The sequence below is a fragment of the Spermophilus citellus genome (assembly GCF_964194105.1).
Source record: "Spermophilus citellus genome assembly, chromosome: 9".
Lineage (NCBI taxonomy): Eukaryota > Metazoa > Chordata > Mammalia > Rodentia > Sciuridae > Spermophilus > Spermophilus citellus.
Genome location: NC_138191.1, coordinates 85002622 through 85027631, shown reverse-complemented (window position 1 = coordinate 85027631; position 25010 = coordinate 85002622). Strand labels below are relative to the sequence as shown.

The 25010-nt window shown below is 39.6% G+C and overlaps 1 protein-coding gene and 1 long non-coding RNA gene across 5 annotated transcripts in view; one reads left to right on the top strand and one right to left on the bottom strand.

The window, feature by feature from the left end:
- PDE4B (phosphodiesterase 4B) overlaps positions 1-25010 on the top strand; it is a 540698-nt gene that overhangs the window by 460876 nt on the left and 54812 nt on the right. The window lies entirely within an intron of this gene.
- LOC308657329 lies at positions 16746-23604 on the bottom strand. Its single transcript, XR_014023902.1, has 4 exons — positions 23502-23604; positions 23222-23337; positions 19405-19633; positions 16746-17004 (listed from the first exon to the last, which is right to left on the bottom strand). It is a non-coding gene; the product is annotated as an uncharacterized lncRNA (long non-coding RNA).

Below are 25010 nucleotides of genomic sequence, written 5' to 3'. Positions count from 1 at the left end.
GTGTTGAGAGTTCATTGGAGATTTGCAATCAGGACTACAAAGTGAATCTAAAACACAATGAAAGTGATTTATCATAGTACCCAGCAATCATCTTCAACAGACTGACTTAATTGACATCTAATGTGGAGGTAGGGATAATTTCCAATGCCAGGAGTATTAATCAAGCCCATGAGAATCCCCTCCTAGTATCTTAGCCTTAAATGTATTTTCATGAGGCCACTTTGGAGATTTGGCCACAGGGAGTCTTCCACCCACCATGCTGGTCCTCCATCCTAGAATCCTAGCTGTGGTGTCCGTGAAATAATGATAGGCAGAGTGAACTATAGCAGCCCATCAGGAGAAGAGCTGATTGAGACTGTTAGAGACTGATTGGTGAATTTAAACTTTATACCTATAAGAGGTCCAAGCCGGGTGCTCTGTCCTGATCTACCTCACAGCTTGCCAGGGTTCTCAGTGAGGCAAGGGTACCTCCTCTACCCAGGAATTTACCAGCAACTCTCCCATTTGTCAAAATTTCATGAATGGGGAAGGGGTGTTCAATCTGTACTTGATACGTAATGCTTTAAAATAACAACAAATACCAATAGCTAATGTTTATTGAACACTTACTCTATATCAAGAATGGGGCTAAGTGCTTTTATAGGTGGAATTGCTCTTAATCTTTAAAACAACACAGTCAGGTAACAATCCTTACAATTGCCACATTAGAGATAGAACATTGAACTTTATGGAGATTAACCAATTTTTCTAAGATAGGAAGCTAACAAGTACAGAAGTCAAGAGTAGATACAAGGCAATCTGAGTCCAAAGCCTCAGCTCTTTCAACAAGGACTGTGTGACAGCAAGTCAGGGAGTATATTTGACAGATCAAGTTGCTGCATGTATCTTCTGCTGCCATTCCACACATTTTACCAGGGAAAGGTATGGGGTTTATTTCCAACTATATGAAGACCAGTTTCTATTCTCTGATCTTCTCAAAATAAGGGACTAATTTATTGGGGGTAGTTAGAGAATTAATGGATTTTACACATATATTTCTTTTCTTTTGGAGCATCAGCCTGTTAAAGAGAAAAGTTTATGGATTACTGGTTTTTCAGCAAGCCTGGTGACCTACATTAGGAATTTCCCCTGAAGTCAAATGTACTGAAATGTGACACAATATAAACCAAGCTCCATGGGCCCTAAGAACTGGTGATGACCTCACCTTTTCCCACTATGTAATTATGAATTGAGATTTGATCTTTAAAACAAATTCTAGATGATTGAAGTAAATAAGAAAATTTTAGTCTCAAATATCTGGGTATCATAACTTTCTAGGTTATTTGTGTATATATGGATGGTAAGGTCTCAATGACTGCCTACTTTGGGGTGGCTGCAGCCTGTGAACTGTCTTTTCTGTACATGAAGAATGTATAGATTTGCATGGATCCACCCTCACTCTCTACATATAATCAGAGAAAATGCTACTCATTAGTACTGAACTTGATATTTCAATTTCTATAATAGGGTCTGGGGACTCTGCATTTTTAAATAAAGCCCCAAATGATTCAAGCTTAAAAATGAATAATCATCCTTTAATTGTTTGATTTCTTTCCTGTCCTTTCCATATTGAGAATAATTAAATGATATTGTCTCACAGGTTTGACTCTCACTGCAATGATAAATAATAAAAGCCAATATCTGATTGAATGCTTACTCTGAGCCCTTGGGTGCTTTATGTTCCTCTTTCATATGTAACAAATTCTTAGGCAGAGACTATCACTACTTCTATTATAAAATAAGGAAAATGAAATGAAGGGAGATTGAGGTCACACACAGTTGTTACTAAAAGGCAAAATGAGAACTGAGAATGTCACTATACCCTTTGAAGGTCAAATCATTTATATCCAGACATGTATATAAATCACAGCTTTACTACTCACCAGCTTAAATATGAAGTTAATAATACTTATTATGCATGGTTATTGTAAAAAAGACAGAACAATATATATAAAGCATCAGGTACACACCTTCCAGGTTGTAGATGCTCATTAAGTGGTGGCTGTCATTATTAGATGGAGACAGCTGCAAGGTCAAGCAAGTACTCCATGATTTTGATTGCCATAATGAGTAAACATGTACTTGTCCCATATAAAACACAGTCTTCTCTCACTGTCTTCACTGTCCCAGTTAACAGTGATAATCAGCACTACCTCCTCCTACCCTTTGTTCTTTTAGATGTGATCAGTGCATGAGACCCACTAAGACACTAATTCTACATAATTCCAAAAGTGACATAAATATTTCTGTTGTTTCTCTGTCCTTTCTAGGTAAGTTTGAATGAAGTCAAGATATTTTTTTAATAACTTTAGATATTGATGTTTGCAAAGGGCCAGAGCTCCCTGGGGGTAAGTTGAAAACAAACTCAGCTGGAATGTTTGGTGACCTAGAAGCCCAGACCTGCTATAATTACCTATTTGGGGATGGCATGGTAACCTCTGGCCCATGGCATTTGGCTTAGTGGTTCTGATTGTGACATACGATGATTCAGGTTTTCTCAGGTATACAGGAGAGCTTCACAAATGACCTTTATTGAGGTTCTTGAGGTCAGGCAAGGAAGGAGGGAGAGGAGCACTGGGCACTGCAAACAAAGCAGCTTTCTTTTTACATGGCTTGTTTTGACAAGTGTCCCCTCACATGCAGCAGCCATTTGCTATGGGGCTCTTGGCAAAGTGACTAATATGTGACAGAAATGTAGGGCAAATTTGAAATCCCCTTGGAAATCACCCTCCTGAGCAAAATGTTAGCCATTGGATTGTAGCTCAATGAGTCTATTTCTGGTCATTCACATCTTTGATCACTCTTTTTTCTTTATGATAATTTTAAAGTTGGTTGAATTGAATATTTACTAAATACCTGCTATATACATTGCATGTACTATGCCAGGTTTATGGAGGATAGAGTCTGGGCTAAAATTATGGAATCTCTGGGATTCATCCTCCTGATCTGTCAAGTAGGAATTAGGACTACATCTATTAACTCTCAAGTTCTGTGAATAGCTTAATAAGGCAATATTTCACCATTGCATCTTCAAAATTTGAAGAAAAAAGAAGAAGAAGAAAAGAAGAAGGAGGAGGAGAAGGAGGAGAAGGAGGAAGAGGAGGAGGAGAAGGAGGAGGAGGAGGAGGAGGAGGAGGAGTTGGAGGAGGAGAAGGAGGAGGAGGAGGAGGAGTTGGAGGAGGAGGAGGAGGAGGAGGAAACTTTAGGAACCAGAGAAAATAAAACTTGATGAAATCGTATTAGCCAATAGATACATAAGAAGCACAGAATCTTAAGTAAGAGGCCATCCAAAACCACATAAATTCTGAGTATGTGATATTCAACCATATACTTGCCTGATAAACTCTGGATCAGATGCTCTTGAAGATTTCTTTCAAGTTCAAAAATCTGTGATTCTTTGATAACTGTTCATGATAGAGGTGCTGCTTTTCTAGCTCAGAGAAGAGAAAGACAGTCTTGGAAAAGGATAACCATTAGGACCTGGAGGATAATCTGTCGTTTCCAGCATCAACTTCTGATTGTTTATTCATAGACTAACCTCCAAAACACAATCTTCTGATAAACTCTACTGATAACCAGCCACGAAATCTAATTAATTTAGGCCCAAATTGAATTTTTGACTCATGTCTTATCAGTCTTTTCAGTTAAGAAATATTTATTAAACTACTTCTGTCAAGATTTTTCTCTGACTCTTCTGCTTTGCAAGCAGGTCAGTCATAAATATAAAAGAAGCAATACAGTTCAAGTTCTTCCTTTCTAAAGCAATATTTTGTAGATATGTTCTTTATATATTAACTAATTTTGTTAACTAAGGATCATCAGATGAAAGAGAAGAGAAATAAAACACAGTACAGGAAAAATCAAAGAACAGAGAAAGTAGAAAAGCATTTATTGAATTAGAAGAGAAAGTGAGGAATAAAATCCAAGGGGATTTTTAGGGAAAATCTCCCCCCACACCCCCTTAGAGGAAAGACCACAAAGGTACAGCATAGGGTGTGTTTATGACTCATGCCTTGGCTCTGTACCTGAGTGACTCATGTGGTGCAAAACAGTGCTGGATCTGAGACCTTTTTAAAGGCCCCAAACTTTCTTGGAATTATTTGCAGCTTCATTTTTCTCATTTCTCTATAATGGAAATATTAATTGCTTATCAGAAATAGCCCTGATATTAGAGTTTATCTGTATAGCCACTTGAGACTTAAATTAGATCATGGACTTTGAAATATGAACAATGTTTAAAAAAGTGGGACAGGTTTGTTCTTAGCAGCCTCTTTGTCTCTCAAAGGAACAGATAGATAGTAGGTCCCTAAGGCAACCTGAACAGACCCATGGAAGGTGCGTACTAGGTGAGCGGCTTTCAAACTTTTTTTTTACCATGACTCACAGTAAGATGTGTGTTTTTTACCTCAAGACTTAGTCCCCACATATCCCTGTGTTTTATGCAACAATACTCACTATGCCGGATATTTTCTATTCTGTTCCATCTTTTTCATTTGTTTTTAATCAAATGCTGGCCAAGACCTACTAAATAGATTCTATAACTCACTACTGGATATCTAAGTGCATCTACCAATGAAATCCCCCCAAAGAATACACATTATTAAAATACAGCACAGCCGGTTTTTCAAGAACGTCTCTCACTCTTCATCCTTCCTGCTACAGTACTTGCAGTGCCTCCAATATTATGCTGTCTTTCACTTCCCCGCAGACATTCTCTGCTCAGAGAGTCAGTACTTTCCCACTCCATCTCCCCTTTCCTCACCAGGCAACTCCAGCAGGTGAAGACTCAAGGGGTGGGGGATGGTCAAGGTGCCTTCCTTTCAGGATGTTTAGCTATTTATTTGTTTTCAACATACTCCTGAACATTCTGGGCTTATCTTTTTCTCAACTTTATCATGCTATGTTGTGATGATCCATTGATATGCTTTTCCTTCCCGCTAGACTCCTTGAAGGCAAAAGTCATGTCTCCTTTTATATCTGTAAATATTGGTCTAATGCTTAATACTTGCCTGATTAATAAATTTCAGATAAATGAGAATGTCTTATTGATAGGCTCTTGGTATGGAGTGGGCTGTCTTTTTGATAAGCTGTAGTCTGTTCACCACAAACAAGAAACATGCTTTTATGAAGAATGTTCATGTGCCTTGCAGAGCTGACCCCACTGGAGTCCTTCCTTGTTGTTGTCGTTGTTGTTGGTGGTGGTACTGCTGCTGCTGCTAATAGGAGGTGGCATAGCAATGTAGTTAAGAACTCAGATTCTGTAGCTGCTTTGAATTGGAACTTAGTCAAGTCACTTAATTGTTTTAAAATCTCAGTTTCCTCATCTGCAAAATAAGAATAAAAATCTTCTCTAGCTATTGTTAGGATTCTGAGGATGTTGTTGAATAATGACATATAACTCCATGAGGGCAGTTCCTGTCACTTTGGTTTACTGTCATAGACTTAGAAACAACGATTCTAATTTGTGGAACCAACGGATGTTTTAATTCATGGCAACCCTGATGCAGGTGAACCTCTCAACAACTCGTGTGCAGGATTCCTTGGCATATGCATGATGTGCATGAGAATCACTTATGTTCTATGTGATCAGAAATTCAGCTCCCACCCTGTAAGACACTGCTCCAGAGCCAACATGCAGTGGGACAGATATATGTAGAAGCATTCGTCTTCCTCAAGAATGTTGCTTTTCAGGCTGGCAAGAATTAAGTCTAGTCATTTCAGGGCTCTTTGGTTCTGTGGAAGTTCTGCAATTCTGTTTCTGAGTATCTACATGTAGGTGCTCCATTCTTTCCTCTTTTTCTGTCTCTGTTCTTATCCTCCTTGTCACTATTCACTGCACATTAGATAGACTCACACAGTTTCTGAGTCAAAGAACTGGGATGAATTATGGGATTTCTCAGTGTTCCCAGAGTTGTTTCCCTCCCTTCCCCTGTGAAGATCTCATGTAAGTTCCACAAGAGAGGGATCTCCATTATTGCCTAATGTCCTTTGCTGCTTCCTATTACATGAATGGATATTTGTACTCCAAGATTACATTTTGGGCCTTTCCCATTTTTATTATTTGTTTTGCTTCAAATAACTTGTTGTACCCATAACAAAGGTATCCTTTTGAGCATTTTAAAATTTCATCAGCTTGTAGACATCTCTATGTATCACATTTCCCAAAATTAAACACACACACACACACACACACACACACACACACACACATTTTAAAATGCAATTCTCAAATTCTTTTTTTTAAGAGAGAGAGAGAGAGAGAGAATTTTTTAATATTTATTTTTTAGTTTTTGGCAGACACAACATCTTTGTTTGTATGTGGTGCTGAGGATCGAACCCGGGCCACACACATGCCAGGCGAGCGAGCTACCGCTTGAGCCACATCCCCAACCCCAGTTCTCAAATTCTTTGACAAGCCAGGCTGAATTAAAGAATTGCATTGCATCATTTCTATAATACGTTAAATCAATAGTAACATAAAGAGATCCAGAGAATCTTCTCATCTGCCTTTACTTTCTCATACATTTGTCCTAACAGTCCTTTAATTGTAGAAGTCGTTGTAGAAACTTTTAAATAGCAGAAGTAAACAATTCAGATTACTAGTCCACTATGGTTGCTTACCTGACAATTCACAGGGTTGAAAAACATTGGACCACAGGGTTGTCCTATTAGCCACCCTTATTAGAAATAAGATAACTGCTGCCTATTGTATATTAAAGTTGACCAAAAGCTGTTTTTGTGGATAGTTCATTTGCGGATGAACTTAGGTACCATTTGGAAGTGTACTTCTCACAAATTCCTTGAGTGTATGCTAAGAGAGCATGTATATAAGAGAATAATAAAACTTAAAGTGCTGTGAATTTAATGCCATTTTAACTTTAACCATAGAACTAGATACTTTTGTTCTCATGTTGACTTCTGTTCTACAATTTAAGATTACTCCAAAGTCACTGTAGTCACATCATGCTGGATGGCGCTCCTCATTGAAATGTTGAACATAGGAGGAGAAGCCTATTTTGAGGGGAAAGAATACACTTTACTAAGCAAATTAGGACAAAGGGAAGCTTCCCTGACTATCTAGTACATTGCACTTAAGTGGTTCAGTTACAGGGGACAGATAGGGTCACAGTACTTCCCAGGGTATAGAGCTATCTGGAGCAAAGAATAGGGCTACCATTTCTGGAACCCTACTGTGTGCTTTTACAATCTGACCTTGAAACTACAGGAAAGATTATTGCACCCATTTGAGAAATAAGTTAACTGCTTCCTATCAAAAAAGAACTTTTTGAAGTTCAGTCACCTGTCCACAAAGGCACACAACTCTTATTTGGGGCAGATCTGTATTTGCATCCAAGCATTCAAAATTTGTGCTTTTTAAAGTAACCACACAATCTCAGAAGGTTCCAGTTAAACCTGTTAGGTGGCCAGTCAGGTATGAGTTGCATTTGACAATTTTACATTGACACTTTACAGGTGCTCTCCAACAAATCAAGGGGAAAGGTTCCACACAATGAACTTGAGATACCATCTTTTCAGCCTTCTACTCTGAATGGTTCCACTGAGGCCTGAATAGTCTCTTAGGTAGATTTGAAAACATTTAGTGAAGTGGGAAGTGTTCTGTTCCTACTAGCCATTTCTGTAGTATAGTTTTAAAAAATAATAATAAATTTGATTTCTGAATGAAAATATTATAAGAAAAATAAAATATTATAATATGAACTCATAAAAAGGCACAAATGCTAACACCAACCAAATACATACTGGGATCATTCACTCTGTGACACAATCTTGGACATGCCCAGGGATCAATTGTTCTTGATTTTATCTCCCTTAGCCAAATGAGGACATTTTCAGGGATTCTATTTCATTCTCAGAGTCGATGGGCTCACCAGCAACAAGCAGCGTGAACAGCGAAAGCTGATAGTTTATTTGAATAAATCCATTTTCTGTGGATTTTAGTTCTTCTCAAGCCTTCCTGAGAAAAACATTGATCAAAAAACTGAATATTACCCGTTTAGTTCCAGGAACCTGCTCAGCACCTGGAGTGCATTCCCAGGTATAGCCTAGAGTTCCTGGCTGGCTGGACTCCCTTCTTCTTGTCCACCAGGGAACTGAAGATCACGTTGAGTGGAAAGAAAAATATGGCCCCATGTCGCTGCTCAGACATCAGTCAATTCAACTGCACTCTGTTGATGATGGACTGCTAGTTTCTCAGGGTCATGTGTGTGGAGGAAAGAAGTGACCTCCCTGAGCTTGCATAGCTGATAGAATATGGGCTGGAATTCACATCTCCTGACTCCCCAGTCCAGAACACTTTCTACCCCTAGTCACTCACTTATTCATACACTCATCTAACATTTATTGGATGCCCATAGTGAATGAGTAACTGTGACTTCAAAGATGTATTAGGCTCAGTCCCTGCACCGGAGGCCTTCACCCTGACTTGTGCTTTTGATTTCCCAGAGGGTCTGTGTTCCATTAGGAACGTTACTCTATGCCAGGGCAGTCTCTCTACCCTGACTGGGTTAGGCAATCCCTACTGGCCATATAGGGTCATATTTTCAATAACCAAATGTATTTTTTATAAATGGCCTGTTCTATGGGTCTTTTAACTTTCTTATTGGGGTTTCTCACCCAAATGTAGCAGTAATGATGAATAATATTTGATGATATCTGAAGATCAACCTAAGGTTGATCAACAAGGATCAACAAAGAGGCTTCATTTTCTCTCTAAAGAGAATAGTATGCGTGTGTTTGTGCATGTGTGTGTGTATGTGTGTGTGCATGGGGTATGGACCACAGTACAAGCTACAAGTATACTTTAGGCCTCATGTGGCTGCAGTAGTCACTGTACCACCAATATTAGATGAGCATATTTTTTTTCAGTTAGTAAGTTTTAATAATTTAGGGACATTTTTTTTGCCCCATCATTTTAAGAACTCAACTTGGAGCTCCTCTTTAGAGCAACAAGCATTCCTCTGGGGCTTGCTGTGTCTAGGCCCTGGAGGAGGCTTAGCCTATGGCTACTGAGTCAGAGGTGAGGATCCTCAAACCACTTTCACATTCTTCTGTTATTGTTATTCTTTCTCCATTTGACTAGTAATATTATTACTCCATCAGAGAGGAGGAAGCTGAGGTCCAGAAGTTTTAGTGACGTGCCAAGACCTCAATACTAATAAGCAGTAAAGCTGGGGCCAGATCCCTGGTCTTCTATCCAATAGAATAGGGCTTTTTTTTTTAACTTCTGTATATACCCATCCACAGTTTTTAAAAACACAGGAGGTACTAGAGAAAGACATTTTTGCAAGCACATAAATGTGACCACATAATAGAATAATAACAGCAAAGTGAAATGTTAAAGTTCATTTCAAATGCTACCTAAAACTAGGTCATGAATCCATCCCATAGCCTTTCCTACCCATGGGCATGACTGAACTACTTTCCCAAATGACAGGTTTGAAAGTTATACCCATGTGAGTTGTAAAGACCTTTTTCTTGCAGGGGTTGCTACTGGACTGTTCCTAGGTAATGAATTTGTGATGGAACAGATACAAGTAATATGGTCACTTAGCCTTTATAACTCTAAAGAAAGCTTCTCCGGAAGCTGGGAGCTTATTGCTCATCCAACTGATTGACTTAGTCTGGAAGGTGACTATTAACCTCCCAAACCACATAACTTTGTACTGTTAAATTATAGGAAGCCTAAGAACAGGGAGAGATCAGGACACAGCTTTGCTGAGTGAAAACTGGCAAAATTGAACTGCTTCCATATTGCAGTACATTGCCCATATTGGTTGCTGGAGGGTTTGAGAAAGGCCTGAAGCAGAAGAAATCCATTGGATTCGGAGATGGGAGATCATGGAAATACGTAGTTCATCCACAAAGCAGCCTATCAATTCCTAGGTGGATGACATTCATAAGACCCTTTTCTATACCAATTTCCCCCAATTGTCAAATAAGGGGTGGGGGTGGGGAGAGAATGTTACAGAATTCCCATTTTGATAAATTTTGTTGATGGTCATCTTTCTGTTATCTGTTACCATGACATGGGCTGTTGTGTTATGTGGACTGAGGGAATCTAAAAACTAGGCTTTTGGCTTTTGATCACCTATTTGATTAACTGTCAGCAGATGATATTAAAATTAGCTTACATTAGCTGAACAAATGTGGTTGGGAAACGGAGAATGGAAACAGGGAGTGTCCTGGGTGGTGGCTAGAATTAAGTGAAAAATAATAATCCCTTGCATTTCAGAGGTTGCAAAGCACTTTCCCACACATTGTCTCACTGGATCTCTACAAAGCCCTTTGAGGATATTCTTAGCACCATTTGACAAATGAGAAATGTGATGTTTTAAAAGTAAAAGGGACTGGCCAGGGTTTGCCAAAAAAAAAAAAAAAAAAAAAAATGAGGCAATACAAAAAGCAGAATAAAAGCCAAAGGTCTTTTCTTCATTGTGCAACATACCAGAGGGTGATTCTAATCTACTATAAAGCTTTCTACCCTCAGTCAACAATTGATTGTAGCACACCATCAACAGGTAATCCAGATACTCTTTCAAGGCCTTCACACCTTCTCTTCTTATATCTCCCCCTCTTCCAACCTCATTGACGGTGTGACTTCTTCAGCTTCCTCTTCTGGAAAGCACATCCTCCAAGAAGGTTTTGTTAGACATACCCATCCTATGTGTTTCAGTGATAAACACCACTTTCATTCTTACCCCTCTAATTCAATTTCCTGTGTTAAAATGTGACTCCATCTAGGCACTGACTTGTTACTCGTAAGTCAGTCTCAAGTAATTATTATTATTTTTTTTTGCCTTTGTAGGTGCTAGATAAATGTTTCTTAAGAAAATGCTTCACAGTCTATTATAGCCACAAGAAAGTTTCATCTCTACATTGCCTTCAGGGGTAGGAAAGGATTGAAGTCTCTTTCCCTATCCCACCCCCAGTTTTATGAAGCTATATTTATGGACAAATAAAAGTTGTATATGTTTTGCTGTATAATGTAATGTTTTGTGATACAACGTGAAGTGATTAAGCTGATTAGCATATCTATCACCTCACATGCATACCATTGTTTTGGGGATGAGAACATTTAAGATCTCTTCTCTTAGAAATGTTTAAGTATACAACACATTATTATTAATTATATTCACCATGCTGTACAACATACCTGCAGAACTTACTGGATCCTTACCACTTTGTCCAGCCTAAGCTATGTAAGCAGTTACCATCTCCAGACAGGGCCTCTCAGGAAATCAAACTCAAGCCATTTGCATAACATGTTAGATCATTCCCAGAAGTCATCTTTGGAGTTGGAGTAGGACTGAAAGTGTGACACAGATGAAGGTTAGTGTTTGTGTAACTAAATGGGGAAAGATAAGAGCAGATATTTTTGGAGTTACTGGAAAACTGAACCATGACACTGGGCCTACTCATGTGTCTGCTGCTATTCTGGAAACCAAATTTCATGCCAAACCTTTAGCTGTCAGATATCCCTTTCAGGAAAAGACATGAACTTTCTTATGTGGTTATTTATAACCATTTTCCTATTTGGGGTCAGTTTGGAAGGTCCCACAATATCACTGAGATATATTATCTGAACCACATATGGAAGGAATATGATAAATATGACACAGGATAAACAAGACCTAGGACTCTCAAGGCATGTCAATATGGATCTCAGCATTTAACCTTGTACCTGAATAAATAAAATCCATTCAAGTACTTAGTAATTAATGAATACACAAACATAACATCCTATGAAATGAATCAGTCCACTCTTTCCAGTGAGGCCATCTGCAATGGCGGAATCTTTTAAAGAACAAGCAGAGCTTGATAAAGGATGGTCACTACAGGCATTGTGGGGGAACTTCAAGGAAAAGCAGTCATGGGTAATAGGTACACAAATGGCCAAGACTGTGTTCCAGTAAAGCACAATACAAATATAGGAAGTGGACCATGTTTGGTACACCATAGTTCTCCATGCCCAGAACAAATGGTAGCTACCAATTCCCATTTTCTCTATTCTATTTCCTTCTGAAAATCCTTCCTGTGTTCCCCAATTTCCACAAGCTGAAGCCTCTGTGCTGTAGTCTGAAGAGTGCTTTCAGCCTCCCTGAAATTTAATGCTCTTTTTCTTCTCTTCATGTTCTCACATTGTTCTGTGCAGATATCATTTTCTGCTTAGTCAAATACAACTCATCCTTTATGATAGATGTCTTCAGTGGGGTAAAGGGGACATCTCAGAATCCCCTGAGAACTCTTTTGACATTAAACATAGTGTTCTTCTCTCATATTATGTACACATAGGCCAGTGAGGACAGAAAAGCAGAGTCACAAGATTGTTTGAAAAGGTTCCTCAGCTTATTCAAGCAATTCCCACTGTCCCCCAAGATCACACCTTTATTTAAGTTTTTCCTGGGCCAGGCATTGTCCTGGGTACTGGGGATGCAACAGTGAACTTGACAATAAAGGCTCTTGTCTCTGGAAATAGCAGAGATAGACAACAACATGTGCCCAAAGAGTAATAAGATAAATGGAATAAGGAGTGCCCGGAGGGGGGGGATTGGAAGGATAAGGAGGTGCTACTTTAGATGGAGGTTGGGAAGGCTTGAGGAGGCTGCAACCAGCTAAACCCTGAGTACAGAGATCTAGAGAACTTTAGGCAGAGGGGACAGCATGCTTTCATCTTTCCCTTTTCTGAAAATGTTATTGAACATAATAATATTGCAGTAGAAAGACTCATAAAGATGACAAAAACAGTTCTCTCATTTAGAGCAGTCAGATAAAATACAGGAATTCCTAGTTCAATTTGAATTTGAGAGGAACAAGAAGTAATTTTTTAGTATAAAGACTTATTATAGTATGAGAACTAAAAAAAATGTTGTTTATCTAAAATTTAAATTTAACTGGGTACCTTGTTTTTTGTTTGGATTTGTTTGTTTGTTTGTTTGTTTGAGCTAAATCTAATAAGCCTACATTTTACTCATAGGAAAAAGTGGCCCATGATAAATCATATCTAATGTCATCCAGCTCCTTTGGAGCTGACCTGGAACAAAATATGCATCTAAAGCAGACACAATTCAATTTGGTGTTGATATTTCAGAAATCTTACATTTTTTTAATGGTCTTTCATTGGATGGCATGTTACCTCTAACTTTTTAAAAATCATATTCTAAGTACAAATCAAGTTCTTAGTTCATATTTAGCTCCCCTCTATTGCAATCTTACAATAATGACTCTTTTCTGGGTACAAAAGATGGCACAGCCTCTACCCTCAAGTAAAATAGAAAAAAAAATAGCTTATTCAAGTCATTTAAAACTGCTTAGATCATGATAAAGGGCTGCAGCAGAGTTACACAATGATCTGAACATCTGAATAGGGAAAAATGGCTTTCAGTCATAGGAATCAAGGAAACCTTCATACAGGAGTTAACATCTGACATGGGCCTTGATTGATGGCAAGAATTTCCTAAGGGATTATAGAGAACATCATCCAGGGAAAATTGCTCAAAGGAGAAAGTAGTTAAAATAACAGGACTTGTCCAATTATGTGGTTGCAGCAGTGAATAACCAAAGGAGAAGACTAGGAGATATTCAACCAGGGTTGTAAAGAATCCTGAATGACAAATAAAGGAATCTTGGTGTGTGGGAGAAATTAGGGGAGTCCACAAAAAGACTCCTGATCTGGCACTTATGTAATAAGAGCCAAAAATGGATAAACCCAGTCTGAGGGCAATATAAAAACATGGAGACCAGAAAGAAAGCGACTGTAAGGTCCTAGTTAAATAAGACTCTAATTTATAGCAACAGAAAAAGAAAGATGAAAATGAATGAAGTAGATATTTTTGAGATAAAAACCCCTGAGCCTGTCAACTGATAGAATGTAGAAGTTAAGGAAAACGAAAGCATTGATAATAAAGCTGAGATTTAAATTTAGATGACTAGGGAAATAAAAATATGGAAGTCAGTAAAAGGGGCGGATTTTAGGTGGATTGAAGATGCTGACTTTATCTTTAAACACTGGGTTAGAGAATTTCACAGCCATTGAAGTCATCATGATAATGCCTAATCCCTTTGTTCCATGTAAAAATGAAGTCCAATGATAGTAAATGACTTTCTTGTGATTTGCTTAATAAGCTAGTAAAATAGCTGATTTGGGAAATATTAATTCCTGGTTCTCCCAAATGGTGTTCCTTTCATAACATGATCCATCTTACAATGAGTTTGTAGCCATGGAATCACGTGGTGACTTACAGTGGTCAGTTGGAAATGTAGATGTGTCACTTTGGTAACAGATCAGGGCCACTGATTTGGGAGGCATCTAAATGAACATAACATTTGAAGGTATGTAAGTAGGTGATATTTCCAAAAACAGACAGAGCTCAGACAAATCTAATGAGGGTGAAGAGGGGAATTATGATTGAACAGTGGGAGGAAAAGCAAGATTATGAACATTTATAGGAAGTGAAAAAAGGATTTAAAACAATGTATCTGGAAGGTGGCAGTAAAAGGATAAAGATGAGATATTGTTGAAGCAAGGTCTAAAAACAAAAACAAAACCAAGACCTTTTAGGTTGTTTCTAGATGGAACATAAATGTGTGTGCAGGTAGCAGCAGCAAAGTCCATGCATGACAATTGACAATTTGATGGGGCAAATGAGTGAGGGCATCATTGAAATTAGTGAGGCCCTGCAACAAAAATTAAAAAACAGAGGAGATAAGAAGGAGGAAGAGAGATGAAGAGAAGCAGGAACAAAGAAACCTCTTGAAACATGAAAGGGGAAAGCAGACAGAATTCAAAGTGACTTTTATCTTATCAGTGGGAGTTTGGATCCTAAAAAGTAAGAGGTGAGAAGTAGGGATGGGGATTTTATGAGTGGTGGAAATGAATTGCCCTCACAACTGTGGGGAAAGAGTAGGGTCAGGATACAACTGCATTTAGGAGGCCTGCTGGGGTTGGAGTAGTACATTTGGGGTAGACCTAATCTACCTAGTATTAATGCTTTTTAACTGTGGAAGCAGAGGAGAAAATAAGGACAGTGGGAATTTCCCCCAAAATTCCCAGATAGGATAATGTTTTCTTCTTGGTTTTTTTTTTCTTAATTTTTAAATTACTGATATAAACATGATGGATTTCATGTTAGGTAAAGAGCCACGCTGACTGAGAAAATGCAGGAGCAAGGAGTTAGGAGAATGAAGTCACATAGAGGGTCACAGGTTTCCCAAAAGTACCTTGATACCCGTCCTCCTGTTGGCCTTAGCATATGTTCTGTCATTTAGTTCTCATGATCAGCCACCATAACCTTATGAGGTCACCACGATTACCCCAATTAGATATCCTCAAACTCAGATTGAATGAACAGTTTACTCAAGGACACACAACTGTAAATGGTAGAATTTCCTCTTCCAACCATGTCTGCTGTTACCTCCAGTTGCCAAAAAGAATATGCAGAGTTGGGCAAATCAGTGATTGAGATAGAAGAGGAATTTCAGAATTAAAATGGAATGTTTTCTACATTGATAAACTCTAATACATTGATAAGCTCCAATACATTGATAAGCTCCAAGTGAAGCAGCCATGACAGAAGAAGCACATTGCCAGTTACAGATATAAGGGAAGGCCCAGGGATTCAGAGAGTTCTTGGGTTTTTTCTTTTTTTTTTCCAGAAACTTTTTGTTGACGTATGACATTATATTATTCTGTTTTCTGTTATAACAAAATTTGCAGCTGGTTAATGAATGAAGAAAAGAAGTTTATTTTTCTGAGTTTTGGAGGTGGAAAGTCCAAACAGCATTGTAACAGCTCAGGCAAAGGCCCCTCTTCATACATTATATCACAGCAGATGTTATTATGGTGGTAGGGATTACATGACAGTAAGCCAGAGAGACTGGGAGAGGCCAGATGTGTTTTTGTTGTTGTTGTTGTTGTTGTTGTTGTTGTTTTTTGTAACAACCCTCTTGAGAGAACTAACCAGGATCCTCTGAGAACTACATTAATTCCTTCTGAGGGCTGTACTCTTAATGACCTAGTTAGTTCCCACTAAACCCCACCTCTTAAAGATTTCAAATTATCTCCCAATATTGCCATACTGAGAACCAAGTTCTCAATGCATGAACTTTTGAAGGACATACTCAACCTGTATTCAGTTGTACACAAATCACAAGTGTAGAAGTCAGCACACTTTTATAAGATGAGCACACTATTGTGTGAGACAAGAGATAGATCATTACCAGCCTCATGTCCTTCCTGGTTACCAAACCCCTAAGGTAACCACTGTCTTGACTTCTAACGTCAGATTGGTTTTAGTTTCTTTGAAACTTTAAGTAAATTGAATCATACTTTTTTCATGAGTTTTTTTTTTCTGTGTGTGTGTGTGTGTGTGTGTGTGTATTTTTTTTTTTTTTTTGGTCTTGCAAGAGTCATCCCTCCCTGTTGTTGCATGGAGCAATTGTTCTGATTGAACTTAACCATGAACTTAATTTTGCAAATAAATCACCACCTTCTCTAATGAAGTAGAATCCAATTATATGAGGCAGATAAGCAAAAACTTATGTACATTTCTTTTCTATGTGCTTTCTTTGGGTTAAAAGTGGGAGGAGACCTGACAGATACATTTCTAATACATATGGAGATTTATTAAAATTGCATTTACCATAATAGAAACTTTCTAAAGAAGTTCTGCATAATTTACTCTATAGCACTATATACAGCCTTATAATAAGAAAAGTAGGTGCAAAATTGAATATATTTTACATAGACATTGTCAACTCAGTAAAGGGTTCAATGTACTGACGTTGAAGGAAGAAAATTATCGTTATACAAGGGTTTGGAACTTTAGGATGCACCAAATTATTCTCAGTTGTTTGGGAATGATGTCCACGTAGTCCCGGAAGAAGATTTAAGGAAACACCAGCTGCTGTTCAGTAATATCTGTCCGGGAAGGCCCTCTGTTAATCACTCTGCAATACAAATATAAATAACTGGATACACTTTAAGACACAAGACATAATGTTCTGAAAAACCATGTCCCCGAGTGATCAGAAATTTAAGCAAGTACGTGATTAGTGTAGCAAATGGATTTTAAAACCTCCAAGTTACTCAATCTCCCTTAAGGCTCCGTTTCTTCTATAAAATAAAGATAATGCTGCATCCAGTTCTCTGAGTTGCTGTGAGAATCATATGATGTGGCTTGAGAAAGCACCTTGCAGATCGTGAGGTAAGAATATGGTATTACTCTTAACTGGCTGTATGTTCTTTCTGTTTCTCATTGTGTGTCAGCGTAAAGGGTGAAAACCCAGATGAAAAGAACCACAGAATGCAGCAAAGTTTAGCAAGGTGAGGAAGAACAATGCTTTGGACCATCCGACAGGATGAGAATACTGGCTCTACCACTTAGCAATGGTCTTGACTTCAGATGAGTTATTTAATTTCCTGAGACATAAATTTATTTTTAGAATGGAGGTAATAACACTTCTTAGATTTGCCAAGAGGAACAGGTATTGTAAGTAAAGCACTCCTCCTGGCACAGCACCTGGTATATAGAATTATTCTAATAAATAGTGTCAGTTACCAGAATACTATAATGTTAATAATAATAATAATAGTATCATAGCTTTAAGCAGCCATTTAATGTTGCTGATGTGTTAATGTTTATTAACTTCCTAGGGTACCTGTCAGGTTCTCTGTTTGGCTGTAATATTATTTATGGGAACCCTTCCAGACTAATGACAGAGGTCAGGCCCTGAACCCTAGCAGTCCACACCCTGTGGTGGCTGGGCACTTTCAGGGTTCAGGTGCCAGAGTGTGCTCAGGTGAGAGGGCTTCTGATGAGATGAGCTACTGTCCTCTCTCCAGAGCACCCTCCCAAATACCTTCTTCCTTCCTATGTTTCCTCGACAAGTCTTAGAATAAAGGAACAGTAGCACTGAGAGGCCTCTAGACGTCATCTAGCCTAACACCCACATTTCACAGCTGAAGAGTCAGAGCTCTGGCAGGCTGAGGGGCTTGTCTAAGGTGAACTGGGATTAGTACCCACTTCTCCCAACTCCCAGGTCAGAGTCTTTCTTCTCCAACAAATCACCCTCAGGAAGGGGCCCACCCTCTCAGTGCAAATGTAGGATTGCTCCTCCTCAAGAGCTGAGCTTGAATGGTATTCCTCTTAGAATCCCCTAGACAATGTTTGCCCACAATAGCCACTCAGGAAAAAAACAAAAGTGTGGTGTGAAAGTTCTAGGATACCCTCTTCTCATATTCAATTTTTAGAGCACAGACCAACTTCAAAGACCACCTTTAAATAACTGGCTCATTTCTTCATGCTGCAGTATTGGCAAATGCCCTACATTCTAGGGAGACCTTCCTTTTTTGTTGTTGTTTTCTTTTTTTTTTTTTTTTATGGGACTAGGGATTGAATCCAGGAGCACCTTATCACTGAGCTATACTCCATATCCCTGGTCATTTTTACTTTTTGAGATAGGGTCTCACCAAGTTGCTGAGGATCTCATTAAATTTCTCCAGATGGTCTGGAAGTTGCCATCCTCCTCCTGCTTTAACTTTCAGAATTCCTGGGATTACAGGTGTGCCAGAGCCCTGGCTGGGAAACCGAATTGCCGTGGACAGTCAATCCATCTTTCCCTTACTATCTCCTTGCCCTGCCCGGATGTACGCTATACACTAATGCTTTTGTTGAGCTACCACAGTATGGTGGCTGAGAGAATGAGATCTGAGCCTAGAGAGAATGAGGATACTGGCTGATAATAGGTATATAAGGGATCTAAACATTTCCTTCTCTGTAAAGGGGGGAACACAAGACCTCCTCATATGGTGTGAATAGTGTGAAGTTTCTCAGCACAGAACTTGGCATATAGTGAGTACTCAACAAATATCTTAATAGTAGGATGTGTCACAATTGGCACATTGATTTGTCTGTCTCCCCTGTTCAACTTTTATATCCTTCAAGTTTAGAACCTTACGTTGGTTGGGTTTGTGTCCACAGGACTTAGAATGGTGTTGTCTGGTTCCCAGTAGGTACTCCATGTTTCAAAGGAGATGGAGAGAGAGAAGGAAGGAAAGAAGGGTGGAACAGTTGTGGGATACAGCTGAGCTCCATCCTAAGATGGTCTGGGTTCAAGCCCAAGTTTTTCCAGTTACTGACTGTAGAATTTTAGCCAGTGACTCAATGTCTGCAAAACGCATTCTCTTTATTAGCAAAATGGTTCTGCTATTACTTGCTTTACAGCACTGTTATAAGGATAATTTGAGATTATGTATGAGAGAGTGTTTTGTAAACTGACATAAACTTTAGAAATTTGCAAGAATCATCACTGTGAGAAGATCTGCCCTCGTTGTCTCTTTTGTCTTACCTAATAATTAATTAGTCACTGCTATGACTGCTCATGCATACAGAAGGTCCTTGGCTATGTGCTGTGAGGTCTTTGCTTTCAAGATGTTTGCAGTGTGGATGGGAGGTCACAGCCCACAGCCTCCGCCTACAGCCATGGCAGGTAGCTTGAGAGAACTTCTGGGCAGGGGCCTTTGACCTCAGTCGACTTCTTCAGTGGGTGCCCAGCAGCAGCAGTCTCTGAAGTGACCCTGTAACAGCATGCGTATGCCAAGCCTGTTCAAGCCTGTCTGCTGGCCCCTTTGTCAAATGTCATCAGTATCATATTCTCATTTCCCTCATAACACACATTTTAAAGCAGAAAACTGTATTCCCCATGACGTAAATGGTACAGTGGCACAGCAGGAGGGCAGAGGGTGGCCTAATGCCAGAGGAATAGAAAGTCAGGGCTGATTTCTGACAACCCACTTCCCCACTCTGAGTAGCGCGCACAGAGACAGTTCTGAGACTTTCATCTTTACCCTCATGCCCAGAGGTTCTTCTTCCTTAGATATAAATCTGCAAGCCTGTAGGTCTAAGAAGCCCTAGAGAAACACAAATAAAGCGAATGTCATTTCAATGCCTCTTATACTACATCAGGGACCCATAAAGCCTTTTCAGTTGTAAAAACAGCTCCTTACTCTAAACACTCCCTGAAAGTATTGCCTCATTTCCCAGCATCCCCATCCAGATGCCTTTAGCCTACTTTTTGCATCTAAATGAGGTATTTCAGTGGATGTCCAACCTGCTTTCTTAACTCTTGGGTCTTGGGTTGCTCCAGAATATTTAGAAGGTTTAGCTCACCTAGGTGGTGTATTAGCTTTCTATTGCTGCAGTAACAAATTGCACAAACATAGTGGCTTGTAACCGCATAAATCAAGGTGTTGGCAAGGCTGCATTCCTTTCTGGAGACTTGAAGGGGAAAATCCACATTCTTGCCTTTTCTGGCTCTGAGAAGGTATGCATGGTCCGGGGCCCCCTTCCATCTTCAAAGCCAGCAAGTCAAATCTTCACATCCCATCCCTGTGACTGATTTCTCTGGTTCCTTATTCCACATGTAAAGATCTGTAGATTACACTGGGCCCACTGGTCTAATCCCAAATAATCTCCTTGTTTATTTTAAGGTTAGCCCAGTAATGACCTTAAGTCTATCTGCTACCTTAATTTGCCTTTGCCATATAGCAAAGCATGTTCACAGGTTGCAGGGATGAGGAGGTCAGCATCTTTGAAAGGCCATTATTCTGTATACAGAAAGTGGCTTCAGGATCTCAAAGGCTGTACAGAAGAATTGGCAAACTATGGCCCATATGCTAGCCACCTGTCTATGCAAATAAGGTTTCACTAGAACACAGCCACACACATTTGCTTATGTGCTGTCTGTAGTTTTTATCATACTAAAACGGCAGAGTACAATATTTGCAACAGAAATATAACCCATAAGACTAAAATATTACTATCTGGCCCTTTAGAAAACAGTACTAACTTCTCTGTGATACTGCATATACACTTATCTGGTTGTGATTGCAACACCTTGGAACATCACTCAGGCACCTTGGGGGTGTCTTCTTTATTTTTTTTTCTTCAACCTCCACACCCACCCCCAATTTAAGTTCTATCAGTATCCTGACTGACTCTCCAACTGTTCCTTCTTGATTTCCAGTTACTATGAAACTATTCAACCCTTGCAACAACTCCAAGCACCGTAGAATGTCAAATACCTTTACTTTGATAAATGCTGTTCTTCCTGCCTGGAATACATTCATCTTTTCTCTCTACCTCTTGGCAGGCAAGCTTCTACTCATCCTTTAAAGCCCTGCCAAAGCATAACTTCCTCTAAGAATTCTTCCCAAAACACCCCCACCCAAGGAGCAGTAATCAGTACTATTCTTGAACAGTCTTTCTGGAATATAAGTGTCCCAATGGCAGTCACTGTTACTTTTACCCTTTTTGGTATCCCCCTGCATAGCTGGGGAAGCTGATTTCTTCTGCTCCTTGGAGAAAGGCTGTATTTTCTTGCAGATGTCAGTTCCCTTCTCCCAGCCTAAGTCTTAACCTAGCTCCATCCAAGGAGCTGGGTAAAATATGGTCAGTCTCTAAGGGCCCTAATAGCTTCAGTGGTCTTTTCCATCTGGTAGGATTTTCCAGTACCTTACAGATGCTGAGGAAAGAAATCTCCTGCCTTAGCTTGAGCCCTGAAGAGCTGGAAATAACCCAAGACCTCATCACTCATAGCTTTGCTTTTACAGTGTGACAGCTGGGGAGTGATGACACATAGGACAGGGAGTAGGAGAGCAAGGATTTGCTGAGATCACCTGGTTTGGGCGGAGGGGTGGTCTTATAAGTATTTGTTATTGACAATTCTCCAGGAACTGGTTAGAAGGCAGCTCCAATAGCCTTTTGGAGGGAGCATCATGCTCCTTTGCAGCAATCCATGCCTGAGTCTCTGTCCACCTGCTAAAGACCCACTCTAAATTCTCAGAACCACAAGGGAATCAGGCCAAACTCAGTGCAGTAGAAATGAACCCCCACCAGCTCAGGTCCCTTACATCTATCAGTGGTTCTGCTCTTGTGGCTAGAAACCTTTGCAACAACTTTGAACACCTTTCCTTCCCTGATCCCCTCTATCCCATCTTTAATGAATACATGTTTTTCCTTCCAAATATTGCTTAGAACTTACCTTTTCTCTTCCATTCTATTGTCACCACCTGTTCTAGCCTACATTGTTTTCAGTAAGGACCCCTGCAGTAGGGTCATCCCAGCATTCCTGACCCTAGCTACTTCCCAAGGATAACCATCCTACAGACTTCCGTCAGCCTGACTGTCCCACATTCCCTCTTTCCTCATGACTCTCCCCTGTTCTGGAACTTTCTATTCCTGCATCAAATCTAGACTCCTCTGCTCCCTGCATAATCTGGCCCTTTCTGTTTTTCTTCAACACTCTTTTATTTAGTCAGATGCCTCCTCTCTACTTTTCCTTTCATTGTGGTCCCCTGTCCTTCCTCCTCTAATTACCTTCACCTGGCTTCTTATTAATTTAACTCAGTGTACTTCTACAAATATTTAGGAAATGCCTGTTCTGTTCAAAGCACAAGTACACCTCTGCTGCTGCCGGTCATTCTTTGATAATCTACCCTGCAATCTACAGTTTGCCTTTGTTGTTTTCATTCATTCAGACACATCATTCTGCATCTGCGCATTCCTGCACCCCACGCTGACCAGACATCTCTTGAGGACTGTCTTAATCAGTTTTTCATTGCTATGAGCAAGACAACTGACAAGAACAATTTAGAGGAGGAAAAGTTTTGACTCATGGTTTCAGAGGTTCAGTCCATGGTCAGGTGACCATAGGTTTTTGGCCCCAGGTAAGGCAGAAGACATGGCAGGAGGGTGTGGGACAGGAAAAGAGAAACCAGGACGTGGTAATCAGGAAGCAGAGAGAGGTCTACTCATCAGGCACAAAATGTAAACCCCAAAGGCACACCCCCAGTGACCTACTTCCTCCAGCCACACCCTACCTGCACAGTTACCACCCAGTTAATCCATATCAGCGAACTCTCATAATCTAATTATTTCACCCCTGAACATTCTTGTACTGTCTTTACACATGAACTTTTGCAGGGGACACCTCCTATCTAAACCATAATAAAGACAGTGTTTCTTTGGGACTTTGGCTCTTTCTGTCCCCAATTGTGATCTGCTATTAAGTCCAGCCACCCAGACCACCTTTCCTGACTCATTTGCCATTTCCTTTTCACCTCTTCTGTCATGTGAATAAAGTGATGATAATAAATCTCCCTCACCGGGTTGTTTGAAGATTAGAGATATTTTGCTCAAACTGGACGTCTGATGATGGTTGTGATGGTGAATGCTGTCCTTCTTGTCCATTCATCCCATGGTGCTTCAGTCTTTGGTGCATCTGTAGTTAGAGAAAGTAACAAAGGGGATTTTATCACTAGCAGACATCATTCCCCTAAGTTTGAGCTGGAAAATTCCATACTTAGCCACATAAATTACATTAGATTAAGGCATTTCATTTCCCCTCTTCATGAGGCAAGCATTTACTAAGTTCCTGCTGTTTACCAGGTACTGTTCAGGGCTGCCATTAGCAACTTCAGTGGCCTTTCTTATAGATGAGCCATTCCCTCTTCCTCGGCTCAGACCAACCCTCCCACCTAAATGGAAGTAAAGTATGGAAACTGTGCAATTCAAAAGTTTTTGCTGAGGGTTGGGCTCTGAGCCTTCACCTCCCTTGTAAATCTCACTTTCTCTCCACCCTTCTGGGCTCCTTCCTGAGACTGAGCTGCCAGGTGCCAGCTGGGGCTTTCTGTCTGCTACTTGGCTAGACGATTCAGTTTCAGAACACTAATTTCTAATCCAAACTACAACTATTTGAAATTCATTCAAAGTGTAACCATAATTCATTCATTCAATAAATTCAATCAGTGAATAAATTCAATTCAATCAAAGTTTGCTAAATTAAAGCAATCACTCAGCAAGACTGACTTAATCTCTAAATGTCTATTCTGTATTTCTGCAATAAGATTTGTAGTATAATCTATTTTTTAAAGACTTAGCATTCCCGTGTTTACTACTATGTCAAATAACTCAAATTTTCCTACTCCAGGGGAACCTTTTCAATCAGATAACATGACCTCGTGTGATAAATGCCAGAAGAATCACCAGAAGAAAAAATAAATAAATAGCAATAACAACCACGTTGGCTAGTAAGAAAACAATTTTAGAAAAATTCCTCTAGGAGCTTATTATCTATATTATATTATTTTTAAGATTGTTCTGAATCCGTGTCCAGCTGCTACATGCATGAAGCTGGAAAAGAGTCCAGGATGTCAGAAGTGACATGTCAAACATCCACAGTGCTTGTGGGTATGCGTGTGTCAAGGGGGGGAGATTGATTTAAACCAATATTTTCTACCTTGCTTGCACATTTACATTGGCAGCATTTCACTGGTAAATATTGGTTTGAACCAAACACTGAAATCTTTAATCACATTTAAACAGACCCTGCATTATTCTCCACAGACAGTGCAGAGGAAAGGAAGAAACAGGAGGAAAGCGAGCATAACTGATAGCTATGATCTTTCAAGAGTAAAAAGGGAAAATCAGAATTAAGTAAAATTCTTCCAAGGGAGAAATGCCAAGAAAACCTCTGCTGAAATACAAAATTTTGTTTTTCTAAAGTCTGGAGCTGTGTTCAGTTAAGTGACGTCGTTTACGAACCAAGGGAAATTAGGGCAGGGACGGAAGTACTGCTAAATTAGGAGAAACTGGCCAAAGGAAAGCAGAGCTGTGACATACACAGGGTTGGCTTCTTTCTCTGATTCTCAAACAATTCTTGTTTGCTACTGTGTAGAGTTGGGTTGCCATGAAACCCCGGCCTAATTTTATAATTCGTTGGAAGTTCTGAATCTCTTGTATAAAGCAACTGTCTGTCTACCCACAGAGGCTGCAAAAAAAGCATACTGTTAACCCTCCCCAACATGCACACACTTAAAACCCACACCTGAAAGTCACTTGGCTTTGTTGATTCTGAGTCTTTATTCACATCCAGTGGTTCTTATTGAATCACCC